Source organism: Macaca nemestrina, chromosome 1, assembly GCF_043159975.1.
Source record: "Macaca nemestrina isolate mMacNem1 chromosome 1, mMacNem.hap1, whole genome shotgun sequence".
Taxonomy (NCBI): domain Eukaryota; kingdom Metazoa; phylum Chordata; class Mammalia; order Primates; family Cercopithecidae; genus Macaca; species Macaca nemestrina.
In genome coordinates this window covers 86,795,179-86,814,907 of record NC_092125.1, presented here as the reverse complement: position 1 = coordinate 86,814,907, position 19,729 = coordinate 86,795,179, and positions in this window count along the sequence as shown.

Below are 19,729 nucleotides of genomic sequence, written 5' to 3'. Positions count from 1 at the left end.
GAACAGAGAACTGGGTGGGGAGGAGAAGAAAGGCGGGAAGTAGCAATGGGGATGTTTGGAGGGAAATAAAGAAATAAAAGCAAAGGGGAGAAGGGCTTCCTTGCAAGAAGGAGGTAAAGAGGCATTTAGTGGGGAAGCTGGGGTTTTAATAACGGAGACAGTGAATGCTCTCAAGTCCATGGGGATGAGAGTTCAGGAAATGATGTATGCCTGGGACGTGGGATCGGAGACCAAGCCCACAGCAGCACACAGAACTTCTGAAGGAGCAGGGTGGGTCACCTAGTGCTAGTTTCAGGTGTCAGAAATGTGGTACCTGGAACAGCCGGGCGCCCGGGCTGGCCCTCACTGCCTCTAGTTTAGGGAGCTGGAGTGTAGACGGACCTCGACCCCCAGGTCATGCACCAAAGGGTGGGCACTCTGAGACAGCAGGCAAGAGGAGCCCCATGGACCGGGGGTCTGAAGAGGAAGGGTGGCCCTTAAGGAAGTGGGACGAGGACTGGGGAAAGGAGAGAAAAGTGCTTTTTGCAGAGGTGGGCTGATTGGGAAGACCTTTGTCTCAGCATCCAGGGCTGCTGGGATCCCTCCTGGGGCTTTCCAGATGCACTGGCTGGTGATCAGTGAACTTGCTGTGTCTCCATGTCCTCCCTTCAGCTCAGTTTCTCTCGGTCTCGGTCTCTCTCTGTCTCTCTGACTTTGTCTCTGTCTTTGTCTCTATATCTCTCTGTTTTTCTCTATGTCTGTCTCTCTCTTTCTGTCCCTGTCTCTCCCTGTCTGTCTCTCTGTATGTCTCTCTCATTGTGTCTCTCTCTGTCTCCATCTTGCTCTCACACACACCCTGCCCACCAGCACAAGCTTATGAAAGCCGCAGGGTACACATCCTGGGAGGTGACCCAGGCTGCCCACACACTGGCCACACTCTCGCCTCCCTGGAGCCTTCTGCCAGGCTCCCACTCCCAACCCCAGGCTGCATGTGTCCTGATCTCTTAGGGACAGGCTATTTGGACAGCTCCTGGCACAAGACACAGAGACAGTGAAGTGATTCCCAGAGATGGCGGGGGATGCCCCAGTGTGTGAGACAAGCCTCGGGGTTCCCCATCTGCAAGGAAGGCACCCCAAGCCCCAAACACATGATCCTCTCCTTTCCACAGTGAGCCTGAAGCTGGACCTGGACACCACGAGCCCCAAGCTCAGCCTGTCTGAGGATGGGAGAAGCGTGTGGCGGCTGCTGTTCTCGTGGGACCTGCCCCCCAGCCCTGGGTGGTTCTAGCAGGAGCACTGCGTCCTGGGCCAGGAGCGCTTCTTGACTGGGAGGTATCACTGGGAGGTGGAGGTGGGCAACAGGAAGGCCTGGATGCTGGGTGTGTGTGTAGAAGGCTTGGATCGAAAAGGCAGGATTCCCAAGGCCCCACAGCATGGAGCCTGGGCGCTGGAGCTGTACCAGAAGCGCTGCCAGGCCCTGTCCTACCCCAGGACGCACCTCCAGCTCACCCAGCCCCTCCAGTGGGTGGCCATCACCCTGGACTGCAATGCCAGCAGGGTCTCCTTCCACAGGGGGACTGATGGCTTCCTGCTCTACACATTCTCTGGACTCTCCCCTGGGCCCCTGTGGCCATTCCTCTGCCTCTGGACCCATGACCCCTGTCCCCTGACTATCTGCCCAGTGGCCGGAGAGACCCAGGAAGGTACCGCCACCCCTGGAGGCCTCCAGCTTTCCCCAGGAAACTCCAGTGGGAGAGACAGCAGCATCCTTCTCGATAGACAAGAATGCTCTCCAGGCAAGGTTCACATTCTCACCCAGCCCTGTCCAGCTCCAGGAGGAACATCTAGCCCCTGAATCCCAACAGGACTGTGTCTAAGGATGTAGCTCGGGGCCGTGATCCCCCATCCAAGCTCCATGCTTCTCCTGTAAAATGATGACAATATGGTAAGCACTGAATTGTGCCCCTTTCATAAGTTGAAGTCCTAATCCCCAGGACCTCAAAATGTGGCTGTGTTTGGAGATAATGCCTTTAAAGAGGGATGTTAGGTCAAATGAGGTCACTATGTGGGTCCTAATCCCATAGGATGGGATTCCTAAGAAAGGAGATGAAGACACAGGCACAGGGGGATGGCCCTGAGAGGTTCCAGGGAGAAGCCCAGGAGAGAGGCTCAGGAGGAACCAGCCCTGCCAGCCGACACCTTGGCCTCAGCCACCAGCCTCCAGGACTAGGAGACAATCAATATCTGCCTTTAAGCCACGGCCTGCAGTCCCCTGTTATGGAGGCCCAGGCAGATTAATAATAAACAACAGTCAGTATACCCCTGGGCTCCTCTGTGACAGGTAGAACTCAGGGGCACGTGCAGAACCAGCAGCCCAGTGCCTGACATGTACTGCTCCATAAACAGCAGTCCTCCACCTGCTCCTCTTCCTGTTCCTCCTCCTCCTCCTTTCTCTTCCCTCTGCTCTCCTTCCTCTTTCTCTCCCTCCTCCTTCTTCCTCCTCCCCCTCCACCCTCCTCCTCCCTCTCTTCCTCTTCCTCCTTCCTCCTCCTTCATCCTTCTCCCTTTCCTCCTCCTCCTCCTCCCTCCGTCTACCTCCTCCTCCCCAACTTCCTTTCCCTCCCCTTCCTCTTCTTCCTCCACCCCTCCCACTTCCTCATCCCCTTGACAATCCTCCCAGACATCTGGTCTACCTGGGATTTCCCTCTTCCTCCCTCACCATGATGGGTTATCATAGGGCCATGCAAAGGCCCAGCCAAAGATCCCAGGCCTCCTCGACTTGCCTTGGCATCAGTCAGGATCAAGTCTGAGCAGAAGTCACACTAGCAGTTAGAGAATGGGACAGAAGGAAGCGTTCTCCAGACATCAGAGAACCGAGATGACAAGGACACTGTACATTGTGGTGCTAGCACTCAGCTCCTGAAGCAGCAACCACCCAATGACTGGGGCAGCAGGCAGCTCAGGAGAGGAGCCCTCGGAGGCAAGGGGGCCCCAGTGTGGCTGGGAAAATGCAATCTGGACACATGCCATGAGTCTGGACAACCCCAAGCAGGACAAGGATGGACTGATCCCGACCTTAACTCATCCTCTGGCTGCCCATTGCAGGGTCAAATAGGGAGCCACTGATGGCAGCCTTGCAGGCCCTGTCTCCACCCAGATGGGGAGCACATGGGAGCTCCCTGAGGCTGCCGCAGCAAAGTACAGCACACTTCGGGGGTTTAAAACAATGTGAATTTCCTGTGGTCCCAGCTACTCAGGAGGCTAGGGCAGGAGGATGGTTTGTGCCCAGGAGTTTGAGGCTGCAGTGATCTATGATAATGCCACCACACTCCAGCCTGGTCAACACAGCAACTCTGTCTCTAATTTAAAAAACAAAACAAAGACTACTACAAGAATATATTCTTTCCCAATTCTGGGGACCTGGTCTGAAATCAAAATGTGACAGGGTTGGTTTCTTCCTGGACCCTCTGAGGAAGGCTCTGTCCCAGCTCCTGGGGGCTGCTGGCCACCTTGGCTTGTAGAAGCACCACTCCAATCCCTGTCTCTGTCATGTGCAGCTGTCTTCTCTCCATGTGTCTGTGTCTCAGATCTCCCTACCTTTTTCCCATGAGGACATGTAGTCATTGACCTTAGGGCTCACCCTAAGCCAGATGATCTCATCCTGAGATCCATATTTTAATTATACCTGCAGAGACACTTTTTCCAAATATGGTCCCCATCACAGATACCAGGCACTATGACTTGGACGTACCTTTTCAGAGGCCCCATTCAACCCACTGCAGTGGGTGTGGCACTGAGCTATGAGGGCTCAATGACCCGCATGCCTCCCAGAAAAGAATTGAGTCCACAAGGACCCTGTGGTGATCTGTCAACGTTTGGGAGAGATAAGTGCCTCATACAAAGTTGAAGTCCATTTTATAAAAGTACTCTGGATTCCCAGTGTTCTGAAAGTTCACCGTCAGAAACACTAACGTGGTTAGTGGGTTGGCCAGAAATCGCCATGTAAGAAGGTGGCCTAAGAGCTGGGCTCTGGAGAAAGAGTAGGATTTGTGTGGATGGAAATAGGATAGGATAGAAAGCCTTTGCCCTCCCTCATCTCCCTCACTGGCAACTCCAAATCATCACTAAGCTCTTCAGATAGCTTCCTTCAACATTAGGCTGACATGTTTGTAAAAAAAAAAAAAAAAAAGTTTATTTCTCTTTCTTATTTATTAAGGTAATATTTACATATAATGAGGTGTGCCCATTTTAAGTGTGCAGTTTGATGAGTTTTGATCCTTGTATATAATCATAACACCACCTGCAAGAGATTAGCACTTCCTCCCTAAAAGTTCCCTCCAATCTGTTAGTATCAGATCCACTCTCCCCAGCCCCTATCCCAAGCAATCACTGATCTGCCCTCTACAGTTTTTGGTTCTGTTTCATTTCTATTCATTCTTGGTCTTTCTTTGGGATAACAAGTCCATTGAAATCCAGTAGCCTTCCTGGCATAGCTGGGCCCATAACCATCGTCTTACTCCTGGTTCTTTCTTGGGTGTGTCTGCATTATATATCATCCCTCTTCGCCTGTTATATGGAATTTCAAATAAATGAAATCATACAGTGCATTTTCCTGTGTGTTTGACTTCTGTCTCTTGGCATGGCACATTTGAGGTTCATCCACATCACTGCCTGTAATCATAATTTGTTGCATTTTGCTGTTCAGTAGTATTTCGTGTGCAATGTATTTACTCACCAACTCCTGGACACCTGGGATGCTTGCGGTTCTTGGCTGTCATGAGTGATGCTGCTGCAGTGGCCCAGAAATGATACCCCAAAAGGAAGACCTCAGAAGCATCAGTTTCTCCCTCACCTTCTCCTGCCCTCCTGTCTCCCATTCTCCCCTGAGGCTGGCCATAGAAACCAAAATCCCTCTTCCCTAAGTTGAGTCATAGAAACTAGAAACCCCTGTCCCCAAAGCCAGCCACAAAGCCTGAAAATATGACTTTAAATTTCTCCCCACCTCTCTGTGTAAAAACTGGCCACCAAGAAATTATCTGGCCAGGCATGGTGGCTCACACCTATAATCCTAACTCTTTGGAAGGCCAAGGTGGGAAGATCACTTGAGCCCAGGAATTTGAGACCAGCCTGGGCAGTATAGCAAGACCCTGTCTCTACAAAAAAAAAAATGAAAAATAAAAAAAAAGAAAGCCTTTGACCTACCTTTTTTTCACTGTAGGTTCCCATTCCAGCGAGGGTCCTGCCCCATGCCCAGAAGGAAAGGGCACTGCTCAGAAGACCAAGAGGAATCTAAACAGACAGCCTAGCAGGGTGTCTCCACTCAAGCTGTTCTCACTAGATCCAAACTTATTTGCCCAATCCTATTTTCGCACAGCTGTCCATACTTTGTGGAACCTAAGCATTACAACAGACAGTTGTCTGGGTGCGGTGGCTCACACCTGTCATCCCAACACTTTGGGAGGCCAAGGCAGGTGGATCACCTAAGGTTGGAAGTTCAACACCAGCCTGGGCAACATGGTGAAGCCCCGTCTCTAGTAAAAATATGAAAATTAGCTGGGCGTGGTGGGGGGGGTGCCTCTAATCCCAGCTACTCAGGAGGCTGAGGCAGGAGAATCGCTTGAACCTGGGAGGCAAAGATTGCAGTGAGCCAAGATTGTGCCACTGCACTCCAACCTGGGCAACTAGAGCAAGACTCTGTCTCAAAACAAAAACAAAAACAAAAAAAACAACAAGCAGCTTCCTCTGGATCTTTGGGTCTTCATTCTGAAGGCTCCCCTGTCTACATGTTCAGTAAATGTATCTACCTTTCCTTCTCTCTGTCTGTCTTTTGCAAGCTGATTTTTCAGCAAATTCAGAGAGCCCAAGGGAAAGCTCTCCCTTGCCCCCCACCCTGCTGTGAACATTCACCAACATATTTGTGTGTATATTTACGCTTTCCTTTCTCTTTGATGAATACCTATGGGCAAGTACATGTTTAACTTGATAAGAAACAGCCACTCAGTTTTCCAGAGGGGCTGAACTGTTGTGCAATTTCACCAGCAGATATTGCACCACATCCTCACCCACACTGGATGTCACCACGATGGCACTGGTGTCTTCTTTAATTTCAGCCATTATAGTGTGTGTCTGTGTGTGTGCGTGCACATGCACACATGTATTGGTATTGTATTTTGGTTTCACTTTGCATTTCTCTGGTGACAAGTGAGAGTATTCATGTGCTTATTAGCCATTCGCATATCTTCTTTATAGGACTGGAGTATCTGTTCCAGTCCTTTGCCTATTTTTTTGTTTTTTGTGTTTTGGTTTTTGTTTTTTTCCTAGAGACAGAGTCTCACTCTGTTGCCCGGGCTGGAGCACAGTGGCAGGATCACAGCTCACTGCATCCTCAACCTCCTGGGTTCAAGTGATCCTCCCACCTCAGCCCACCCACAAGAAGCTGGCACTAGAGGCACCACTCCTGGCTATTATTTTTTAAGAGATGGGGTCTTGCTATATTGCCCAAGCTGGTCTTAAACTGGGCTCAGGCAATCCTCCCACCTCAGCCTCCCGAGTAGGTAGGACCACAGGTGTGTCTAACTCTGCCCATTTTTAAAACAGGATTGTCTGGTGAGTTGAAGGCAAAAAATGAAAATGATTTTACAAAATAAAAAATAAAAAGGGTTGTCTGTTTTATGACTGAATTCTAAGAGTTCCTTATATACTCTGCTACAAGCCCTTTACTGAGCATGTATTTTGCACATGTTACCCAGGAAGTGGCTTGCATTTTTATTTTCTTAACTATATCGCTAGAAAGGAGAGGTTGTGGCAAGGGGATGAGGAGATGTTCCTCAACGAGCACGGTGCTTGAATTCTAAGATGGGTGGTTCTGGAGACCTGATGCCAACATGGAGACTCTAGTTAATGATAATACATTGTGTATTTAAGATTTGCTTAGTGGGTAGATCTTAGGTATTCTCACCGCAGAAAAGGGTAACTATGTGAGCTGATGGACATGTGAATTAGCTTGATTGTGGCAATCACTGCACGAGGTATACGTATATCAAAACATGTTGTACACCTTAAATATATATAATTATTCTTTGCCAATTATGCCTCAATAAAGCTGGGGGAAAATTAAATTGTTCAATTACCAAAAGAAGAGCAAACATCTTTTTTTTTCCATTGTTTTCTATTATAATACCTGCTTTTGATGTCCTGTTTTAAAAATGGTCCCTGAATTCAATGTCTAGATATTTTCTCCTGTGCTTTCTTCTAGAAGTGCAATCATTTTAGGTCTTACACCTGAAATGGTGTAAGATTTAGGCCTGAGATTCATTTTGAGTTGATTTTTGTGTACAGTGTGAGGTAAAGCTTGAGATTTGCTTTTGAAGCATAGCTATCCAGTTCTTCCAGTTCCATTTGTTTTTACCATTGCAATAGGAGGTGACATTTTTAATTAAACTTTTACTTTGAGATAGTGATGGATCCACTTGCGGTCGCACCTTAGGGAGGCCCACAGTCGCCTGTTCACACCGCTCAGCCTGGGTTTTGAACAGGATCATGCAAAACAAACAGACACAAACTGCCAAAATGGTCTTGTCTCCCAGAGTCCCTCGCAACTCACAAAATAATATGTTTATATTCTTTTTTGTTTGTTTGTTTAAACCATTTTATTGATCTATGGCTAACATACCAAAGGCTGCAAATACTTCATATAGACCACCTGGTGAGTTTAGGTATCACCTGTGAAAGTGTTGTGACCATCAAGGCCATCATATCCATCTCCTCCAAAACTGTTCCCCCACCCTTGTTAGTACTATTGTGAAATTTGTTTGTTTTCTGTTTCTTTCTTTCTTATTTTTTTTCTTTTTTTTTGTAAGGACACACCATAAGACCAACACTATTAGGAACTTTAGATCTACAATATAGCCTGGTAAGCCACAGCAGTGACTGTGGGGTATATCTGCAAGACACATGCACCCTGCATAACTGCAACTTTGTACCCCAGACCATCACCTCCCCATTCCCTCCTCCCTCCAGCCCCACTGGCCACCAGCCTTCTCCTCTCTGCTTCTAGGAGTTTCACTATTGTGCATTGCTTCCATGAGCAGAATCCTGTTGGATTTGTCCTTCCATGCCTGGCTTATTTCACTCAGCAGAATGTCCTCCAGGTTCATCCTTGTTGTCACAATGGAAGGATTTGTTTTCTTCTAAGGCTAAAAACAACTCATTTGCAACTAGCAATAATCGCCTGTTTTAAAAATGGGCAAGAGCCCTGAACAGACATTTCTCCCAAGAAGATGTATGAAGGCTGTGATGGTTAATTTTGAGTGTCAACTTGAATGGATTGAAGGATGCAAAGTTTTGTTCATGGATGTGTCTGTGTTGCCAAAGGAGATAAACATTTGAGTCAGTGGACTGGGAGAGGCAGAAGCACCCTCAATCTGGATGGGCACCATCTAATTAGCGGCCAGCATGGCTAGAATAAAGCAGGCAGAAGAAGTTGGAATGAGCAGACTTGCTGAGTCTTGGGCCTTCATCTTTCTCCTGTGCTGGATGCTTCCTGCCTTCAAACATAAGACTCCAGGTTCTTCAGCTTTTGGACTCTTGGACCTACCAGAGTCCAACCTACCAGAGACCAACCAGTGGTTTGGGCTCTTGAGCCCACTGTCAGCTTCCCTACTTTTGAGGTTTTGGGATTCAGACTGGCTTCCTTGCTCCTCAGCTTGCAGATGGCCTATTGTGGGACTTCACCTTGTGATTGTGTGAGTCAATACTCTTTAATAAAATCCCCTTCAGGCCGGGCACAGTGGCTCAAGCTTGTAATCCCAGCACTTTAGGAGGCCAAGGCAGGTGCATCAACTGAGGTCAGGAGTACGAGACCAGCCTGGCCAACATGGCGAAACCCTGTCTCTACTAAAAATACAAAAATTAGCTGGACATGGTGGCAGGCACTTGTAATCCCAACTACCCAGCAGGCTGAGGCAGGAGAATTGCTTGAACGCAGGAGGTGGAGGTTGCAGTTAGCCGAGATCGTGCTATTGCACTCCAGCCTGGGCAACAGAGTGAGACTCCATCCCAAAAAATAAATAAATAGGCCGGGCGCGGTGGCTCAAGCCTGTAATCCCAGCACTTTGGGAGGCCAACACGGGCGGATCACGAGGTCAGGAGATCAAGACCATCCTGGCTAACATGGTGAAACACCGTCTCTACTAAAAAATACAAAAAACTAGCCAGGCGAGGCAGCGGGCGCCTGTAGTCCCAGCTACTCGGGAGGCTGAGGCAGGAGAATGGCGTAAACCCGAGAGGCGGAGCTGAGATCCGGCCACTGCACTCCAGCCTGGGCAACAGAGCGAGACTCCGTCTCAAAAAATAATAATAATAAATAAATAAATAAATAACTCCCCTTCATATATACATCTGTCCTATTAGTCCTATTAGAGAACCCTGACTAATACAGAGGGCCAGCAGCCATATGAAAAGGTGCTGAACACCATGGATATCAGGGAAATGCAAGTCAAAACCACAATGAGATGTCACCTCACAACTGTTAAGATGGCTTTTATCAAAAAGACAAAAGGTGTAGGCAAGGGTGTGGAAAAAAGGAAATTTCGCACACTGTTGGTGGGAGTGTAAATTAGTACAGCCACTATGGAGAACAGTGTGGAGGTTTCATGAAAAACTAAAAACAGAGCTACCATATGATCCAGCAATCCCACTGCTGGGTGTATATCTAAAGGAATTGAAGTCGGGATCTCAAAGAGACACGTGCATGCCCATGTTCACTGAAGAGCTACTCACAACAGCCAAGATATGGAATCAACCTAAGTTCCCATTAACGGATAACTAGAGAAAGAAAATGTGGTCTATTTACCAAGTTCCGTCCTCCACTTTATCCACTCTGCCTAGCACAGGGCCAAAGATGGATGCTGAAGACCTCGGTCATTGCTGAACTCAAGGAAGTAAATGGCTGTCCCCTGAACCAGCTACAATTGTTCCTCTTTTATCAACAGGACACACCTGTGGGGGACCCCCATGCCAATTGTAAGTAACCTCAGTCCCAGGGACAGCATGGAGGAGGCAACAGCCTAGAGAGGACTCCAGGTGCCTGGACAGGACCCTCAACCAGGCTCCTGATGGGGTGGGGAGCCCTGAAGGGCATGCTCAAATCCACCATAGGCTGCCTTCCCCAAGCCCATGCCCTCCTGCCCGTCTCCTAACCCAGGGTGAGGTTCATCCAGTCTCTCCTGGGCTATTTTCAACTTTTATTTTAGTTTCAGGGGTACATGTGCAGTTTTGTTACATGAATAAATTGTATGTTGTGGGGGTTTGGTGTACAGATTATTTCATGACCTGTCTAATGAGCATTGTATCCAATAAGTAGTTTTTTGAACCTCACCCTCCCATTCAGGTAGGCCCCAGTGTCTGTTGTTCCCTTCTTTGTGTCCATGTGTGCTCAAAGTTTAGCTCCCACTTATAAGTGAGAACATGCTGTATTTGGTTTTTTGTTCTTGCATTAGTTTGCTGAGGTTAATGACCTCCAGCTCTACCTGTGTTGCTGCAAAGGACATGATCTTATTCTTCTTTATGGCTGCACAGTATTCCATGGTGTATATGTACCACATTTTCTTTATCCAGTGTACCATTAGTGGGCACTTAGGTTGAGTCCATGTCTTTGCTGTTCTGAATACTGCTGCAATGAACATACACATGCATGTGTCTTTATGGTAGAACAATTTCTATTCCTTTGGACATATACTCAGTAGTGGGATTGCTGGGTTAAATGGTAGTTCTGTTTTAAGTTCTTTGAGAAATTGTCAAGCTGCTTTCACAGTGGTTGAACTAATTTACATTCCCACTAGCAGTATATAAGCATTTTCTTTTTACTGAAACCTTGCCAGCATCTATTACTTTTTAATAATCAGAATTTTTAATAATCATTCTGTCCTGTTTTGACTCTCATTTCCACACCATGAGGAGGAGAGGGCCACTAACCCTCTGGCCTCTTGGAACCATCCATGTGAGGACATGGGCAGCTGCTGCTGTGGTCACTATGGTATCTCCATCACCTGATTGGCACCTCCACTGATGTCTACTCCCAGCCCCCAGTCCCTGTCCCTATCAGCAAGACTTCCTGCAAGTTACTCAACAGGTCTACACGTGGGTTTCTTTGCCACATGGTACCTGTTAGGGGCTGAATTGTGACCCCCTTCTTCATATGCTGTAGCAAAAACCCCCAGCACTTCAGGAATGGGACTGTACATGGAGGTACACTCCCTATACAGTCAGGGTTCTTCAGAGAAACAGACCCAATAGGATATCTGTATAGTTCCTGTGTAAGTGGATATTTTGCATGAGACTTGGCTCACACAGTTATGGAGGCAAAGAACTACCACCACCTATGTCTGCAAGTTGGAGAGCCCAGGAAGTTGGGGTCCATTCAGTCTGTGCCCAAAGACCTGAGACACAGGGGGGTCTACAGTGTAAGAGTTCAAGCCATGATGGCAGCCTGAGAAGCAAGTGGGGAGTGCTGGGGCAAGTCTTAGAATCCAAGGGCTGGAGAACCAGGAGCTGCCATGTCAGAGAGGAGAAAAGGATGGATGTCTCAGCTCCAAAATGGAAAGAATTTGCCCTTCCTTCACCTTCGTGTTGTATTCAGGCCCTCAGCATATCAGATAAAGGCTGTGAGGAGGGATTCTCTTTCCTCAGTCTTCTGTTTCAGAAGCTAATCTCTTCACTAAGCACTTCCACAGATGTGCCCAGCAATCATCATTCACCAGCTATCTGGGCATCCCTTAGCTCAGTCCAGTTGACATGAAATTAACCATCACAGCCCTGGCCATCCAGCATCTGTGGAAGGGTAGGAGCCCAACTTGCATAAACATCAGTAAGCAAGCCCAGGTGGGTTTCACGAGAAACAACCTCCTTCCCACATTGTGTAATTTTTCACCTCCCTGACTGTTGAGCCCCCATCCGACCTCCTGACTCCCTTATCCCCCCTTTAAAAAGCACAGGCCTCTCTGTACAAATCAAGGTTGAGTTTTTCCCCTATTGCAATATTATATTCCTGATTAAAATCAGTCTTTACTGCCTAACTAGTGTCTGGCTTTATCTTTGACAGGGGAAAGAAGGAAGTGGACATCATTCTTCCCCCATATTTTACCTGACACACCTTTCAAAAAGTCCTCTGGTTTGGTGGCCCTTGGGAGATGTTTTCACATCCTATGATTTTTGTGGGTTAATGATTCCAGGCAAGATTTGGAAGGCAGAAATGGCACGTGGCTCTCCTATCCTTGAATATGAAGAGGCTGGGTGCAGTGGTTCACATCTCTAATCCCAGTGCTTTGAGGCTGAGGAGGGAGGATCACTTGAGCCCAGGAGTTCGAGACCAGCCTGAGCAACGTAGCAAGACTCCACCTCTAAAAAAAAGTAAGCAAAATTAGCCAGGCATGGTGGCCCACCTACTGAGGAGGATGAGGCAGGAGGATTGCTTGAGCCCTGGAGGTCAAGGCTGCAGTGAACCATCCACTGCCCTCCAGCCTGGGCAACAGAGCCAGACCCTGTCTCAAAAAAAGAAGAAAGAAGAAAGAAAGAGAAAGAAAGAAAGAAACAAAGAAGGAAAGAAGGAAAGAAAGAAAGAAAGAAAGAAAGAAAGAAAGAAAGAAAGAAAGAAAGAAAGAAAGAAAGAAGGAAAGAAGGAAAGAAGGAAAGAAGGAAAGAAAGAAAGAAAGAAAGAAAGAAAGAAAGAAAGAAAGAAAGAAAGAAAGAAAGAAAGAAAGAAAGAAAGAAAGAAAGAAAGAAAGAAAGAAAGGAAGGAAGGAAGGAAGGAAGGAAGGAAGGAAGGAAGGAAGGAAGGAAAGAAAGAAAAGCTTGGTGGCACCAGGATGGCCGAATAGGAGAATCTCCAGCCTCCAGCTCCTAGTGTGAGCAACACAGAAGATGGGTGATTTCTGCATTTGGTACTGAGTTCATCTCACTGGGGCGTGTTGTACAGTGGGTGCAGCCCAATAAGTGAGAGCTGAAGCAGGGCAAGGCATCACCTTACCCGGGAAGTGCAAGGGGGAAGGGAATTCCCTTTCCTAGCCAAGGGAAACGGTGACACATAACACCTGGAAAACTACTGCACTTTACCAAGGGTCTTAGCAAATGGCACACCAGGAGATTATATCCGTGCCTGGCTCAGAGGGTCCCACACCCACTGAGCCTCCCTCATTGCTAGCACAGCAGTCTGAGATCTAACTGCAAGGCTGCAGCGAGGCTGGAGGAGGGGCGCCCGCCATTGCTGAAGCTTGAGTAGGTAAACAAAGCAGCCAGGAAGCTCCAACTGGGTGGAACCCAGCACAGCTCAAGGAGGCCTGCCTGCCTGTGTACACTCCACCTCTGGGGACAGGGCATAGCCAAACAAAAGGCAGCAGAAACCTCTGCAGATTTAAATGTCCCTGTCTGACAGCTTTGAAGAGAGTAGTGGTTCTCCCAGCATGGAGTTTGAGATCTGAGAATGGACAGACTGTCTGCTCAAGTGGGTCCCTGATCCCCGAGTAGCCTAACTGGGAGACATCCCCCACTAGGGGCAGACTGACACCTCACACCTCACACAGCTGTGTACACCTCTGAGACTAAGCTTCCAGAGGAATGATCAGACAGCAATATTTGCTGTTCAGCAATATTCACTCTTCTGCAGCCTCTGCTGCTGATACCTGGCAAACAGGGTCTGGAGTGGACCTCGAGTAAACTCCAAGAGACCTGCAGCTGAGGGTCCTGACTGTTAGAAGGAAAACTATAAAACAGAAAGGACATCCACACCAAAACCCCATCTGTATGTCACTATCATCAAAGACCAAAGGTAGATAAAACCACAAAGATGGGGAAAAAGCAGTGGAGAAAAGCTGAAAATTCTAAAAATCAGAGCACCTCTCCCCTCTCTAAAGGAACGCAGCTCCTTGCCAGAAATGGAAGAAAGCTGGACGGAGAATGACTTTGACTAGTTGAGAGAAGAAGGCTTCAGACAATCAAACTTCTCCAAGCTAAAGGAGGAAGTACAAACTCAGCATAAAGAAGCTAAAAACCTTGAGAAAAGATTTGATGAATGGCCAACTAGAATAACCAATGTAGAGAAGTCCTTAAACGACCTGATAGAGATGAAAACCATGACACGAGAACTACATGACAAATGCACAAGCTTCAGTAACCGACTCAATCAATTGGAAGAAAGATTATCAGTGATTCAAGATCAAATGAATGAAATGAAGTGAGAAGAGAAGTTTAGAGAAAAAGAGTAAAAAGAAATGAACAAAGTCTCCAATAAACATGGGACTATGTGAAAAGACCAAATCTACATCTGATTAGTGTACTTGAAAGTGACAGGGAAAATGGAATCAAGCTGGAAAACACTCTGCAGGTTATTATCCAGGAGAACTTCCCCAACCTAGCAAGGCAGGCCAACATTCAAATTCAGGAAATACAGAGAACGCCACAAAGATATTCCTCAAGAAGACCAACTTCAAGACACATAATTGTCAGATTCACCAAAGTTGAAATGAAGGAAAAAATGTTAAGGGCAGCCAGAGAGAAAGGTCAGGTTACCCACAAAGGGAAGCCCATCACACTAACAGCGAATCTCTCAACAGAAACTCTACAAGCCAGAAGAGAGTGGTGGCCAATATTCAACATTCTTAAAGAAAAGAATTTTCAACCCAGAATTTCATGTCCAGCCAAATTAAGTTTCATAAGTGAAAGAGAAATAAAATTCTTTACAGACAAGCAAATGCTGAGAGATTTTGTCACCACCAGGCCTGCCCTACAAGAGCACTAAACATGATGCTCTAAACGTGGAAAGGAACAACCAGTACAAGCTACTGCAAAAACATGCCAAAATGTAAAGACCATCCATGCCAGGAAGAAACCTCATCAACTAACGAGCAAAATAACCAGCTAACATCATAATGACAGGATCAAGTTCACACATAACAATATTAACCTTAAATGTAAATAGGCTAAATGCTCCAATTAAAAGACACAGACTGGCAAATTGGATAAAGAGTCAAGACCCATCAGTTTGCTGTATTCAGGGGACCCATCTCATGTGCAGAGACACACATAGGCTCAAAATAAAGGGATGGAGGAAGATCTACCAAGCAAATGGAAAACAAAAAAAGGCAGGGGTTGCAATCCTAGTCTCTGATAAAACAGACTTTAAACCAACAAAGATCAAAAGAGACAAAGAAGGCCACTACGTAATGATAAAGGGATCAATTCAACAAGAAGAGCTAACTATCCTAAATCTATATGCACCCAATACAGGAGCACCCAGATTCATAAAGTGAGTCCTTACAGACTTACAAAGAGACTTAGATTCCCACACAATAATAATGGGAGATTTTAACACCCCACTGTCAACATTAGACAGATCAATGAGACAGAAAGTTAATAAGGATATGCAGAAATTGAACTCAACTCTGCACCAAGTGGACCTAATAGACATCTACAGAACTCTCCACCCCAAATCAACAGAATATACATTCTTCTCAGCACCACATCGCACTTATTCCAAAATTGACCACATAGTTGGAAGTAAAGCACTCCTCAGCAAATGTAAAAGAACAGAAATTATAACAAACTGTCTCCCAGACCACAGTGCAATCAAACTAGAACTCAGGATTAAGAAACTCAATCAAAACCGCTCAACTACATGAAAACCGAACAACCTGCTCCTGAATGACTACTGGGTACATAACAAATTGAAGGCAGAAATAAAGATGCTCTTTGAAACCAACGAGAACAAGGATACAACATACCAGAATCTCTGGGACACATTTAAAGCAGTGTGTAGAGGGAAATTTATAGCACTAAATGCCCACAAGAGAAAGCAGGAAAGATCTAACATTGACACCCTAACGTCACAATTAAAAGAACTAGAGAAGCAAGAGCAAACACATTCAAAAGCTAGCAGGAGGCAAGAAATAGCTAAGATCAGAGCAGAACTGAAGGAGATAGAGACACAAAAAAACCTTCAAAAAATCAATGAATCCAGGAGTTCATTTTTTGAAAAGACCAACAAAATTGATGGATCAGTAGCAAGACTAATAAATAAGAAAAACAGAAGAATCAAATAGACGCAATAAAAAATGGTAAAGGGGATATCATCAACAACCCCACAGAAATACAAACTACTATCAGAGAATACTATAAACACCTCTATGCAAATAAACTAGAAAACCTAGAAAAAATGGATACATTCCTGGACACATACACTATCCCAAGACTAAACCAGGAAGAAGTTGAATCCCTGAATAGACCAATAACAGGCTCTGAAATTGAGGCAATAATTAACAGCCTACCAACCAAAAAAAGTCCAGGACCAGACAGATTCACAGCCGAATTCTACCAGAGGTACAAGGAGGAGCTGGTACCATTCCTTCTGAAATTATTCCAATCAATAGAGAAAGAGGAAATCCTATCTAACTCAATTTATGAGGCCAACATCATCCTGACACCAAAGCCTGGCAGAGACACAACTAAAAGAGAGAATTTTAGATCAATATCCCTGATGAACTTCGATGCAAAAATCCTCAATAAAATACTGGCAAACCGAATCCAGCAGCACATCAAAAAGCTTATCCACCATGATCAAGTGGGCTTCATCCCTGGGATGCATGGCTGGTTCAACATATGCAAATCAATAAATTTAATCCAGCATATAAACAGAACCAAAGACAAAAACCACATGATTATCTCAATAGATGCAGAAAAGACCTTTGACAAAATTCAACAACCCTTCATGCTAAAAATTCTCAATAAATTAGCAATTGGAATGTATCTCAAAATAATAAGAGCTATTTATGACAAACCCACAGCCAATATCATACTGAATGGGCAAAATCTGGAAGCATTCCCTTTGAAAACTGGCACAAGACAGGGATGCCCTCTCTCACCACTTCTATTCAACATGGTGTTGGAAGTTCTGGCTAGGGCAATCAGGCAAGAGAAAGAAATAAAGGGTATTCAATTAGGAAAAGACAAAGTCAAATTGTCCCTGTTTGCAAATGACATGATTGTTTACTTAGAAAACCCCATCATCTCAGCCCAAAATCTCCTTCAGTTGATAAGCAACTTCAGCAAAGTCTCAAGATACAAAATCAATGTGCAAAAATCACAAGCATTCTTATACACCAATAACAGAGTAACAGAGAACCAAATCATGAGTGAACTCCCATTTACAATAGCTTCAAAGAGAATAAAATACCTAGGAATCCAACTTACAAGGGATGTGAAGGACCTCTTCAAGGAGAACTACAAACCACTACTCAATGAAATAAAATAGGACACAAACAAATGGAAGAATATTCCATGCTCATGGATAGGAAGATTCAATATCGTGAAAATGGCCATACTGCCCAAGGCCATATTGCCCAAGGTAATTTATAGATTCAATGCCATCCCCATTAAGCTACCAATGACTTTCTTCACAGAATTGGAAAAAACTACTTTAAAGTTCATATGGAATCAAAAAAGAGCCCGCATTGCCAAGACAATCCTAAGCAAAAAGAACAAAGCTGGAGGCATCACGCTACCTGACTTCAAATTATACTACAAGGCTACAGTAACCAAAACAGCATGGTACTGGTACCAAAACAGAGATATAGACCAATGGAACAGAACAGAGCCCTCAGAAATAATACCACACATCTACAACCATCTGATCTTTGACAAGAAATGGAGAAAGGATTCCCTATTTAATAAATGGTGCTGGGAAAATTGGCTAGCCATAAGTAGAAAGCTGAAACTGGATCCCTTCCTTACACCTTATACAAAAATTAATTCAAGATGGATTAGAGACTTAAATGTTGGACCTAAAACCATAAAAACCCTAGAAGAAAACCTAGGCAATACCATTCAGGATATAGGCATGGGCAAGGACTTCACGTCTAAAACACCAAAGGCAATGGCAACAAAAGGCAAAATTGACAAATGGGATCTAATTAAACTAAAGAGCTTCTGCACAGCAAAAGAAACTACCATCAGAGTGGACAGGCAACCTACAGAATGGGAGAAAATTTTTGCAATCTACTCGTCTGACAAAGTATCCAGAACCTACAAAGAACTCAAACAAATTTACAAGAAAAAAACAAACAACTCCATCAAAAAATGGGCAAAGGATATGAACAGACACTTCTCAAAAGAAGACATTTATGCAGCCAACAGACACACAAAAAAAATGCTCATCATCACTGGCCATCAGAGAAATGCAAATCAAAACCATAATGAGATACCATCTCACACCAGTTAGAATGGCGATCATTAAAAAGTCAGGAAACAACAGGTGCTAGAGAGGATGTGGAGAAATAGGAACACTTTTACACTGTTGGTGGGACTGTAAACTAGTTCAACCATTGTGGAAGACAGGGTGGAGATTCCTCAAAGATCTAGAACTAGAAATATCATTTGACCCAGCCAATATATGACTCATTACTGGGTATATACCCAAAGGATTATACATCATGCTACTATAAAGGCACATGCACAAGTATGTTTATTGTGGCACTATTCACAATAGCAAAGACTTGGAACCAACCCGAATGTCCATCAATGACCGACTGGATTAAGTAAGTTTCCGTGCCTGCTTTTTTGTGGTTTTGTTGTTTTTCTGTTTTTTCTGGTGTTCAGCCCTCTGTACTGGGGAAGCCCGACGGCATCTGAAGTTTCTGTGTGAAGACGTTCTTGGCATCACTGAGCGTTCAGGGCGCGCTGTCCTCCGGGTCTTCTCAGAGGATGTGGCTTGGGACTCTCAGATCTCTGCTGAGCGCGCCCAGTGCAAGATGCCCTCAGCCGGCGAGTGGCTGCACACTCAACCGGGGCGCATGCTTTCCGGGCTCTGAGCTGTGGGGCATCCCAAAAACCAGCCTTATCAGAGCCACTGCTGGTCACGCTGCCAACAGCTCAGTGCCTGGGTTGAGGGGAGGGGGCGTACTCAACACTGCAGCACCCTGATTGTGCATCTTCTGCTTATACTTGCGGAAAGACGGCCCTCCTAAGACGTGACATTAGGCCTTGGGGACTTTTGCGTGTTTGAGAGTTTCATTCTGTCTGATGGGTCTCCTTGGTGCTCTTTGTCCTAAGCTGGAGTGCATTTCTCTGTCTAGAATTAGTCACCAAGTAGATTTGCCACCACCTGCAGTCGGCTCCCACCCTTGGCCGTGGTGTAGCCAGTGTGAGTGCTCGGGCTGTTTCAAGTCTATTGGTCAAGTCACTCTTGGCCCAGCCAATTTGGGCTTTTTACATTCCTAATACAGTCTGTAGGAATGGAAATGAGGTTTCAAGTAGAAGGTAACCCATCAAGGGGAAGAGCATTATTTTAAACATGTGGACACAGAAGCAGTGAGGTGGACACACCGGCATCTCTCAGGTGGGACCTGAGGCCACCCACAAAGGCAAGGGTACCCTCTCCAAGCTCAGCTGCTGCCCCCCTTAGAGGAGCCAACACCACAGCCCAGGGTTAGTGGAGCCCATTAAAAGCCAAACTGAAGAGTGAAAGTCAAGTGCAAAAACTCTAGGTGGAGGTATCTGCACATGGAAAGTTCTTAAAATGTGTTGATTTACCGATATATGCAGGGGAATTTTTTTAAGCAAAAAAAGCACCACCAACTGTGTATGTGGGGATGCAAGACAGGTGAAACCTGGGTACAGTGTGACAAGCACAGCAGCTGCATCCTGTTCACAGGGAAAATAAAGAGCCAGGCCATTAATCGGCTCTCTGGTACCAACCCCGTGGTAC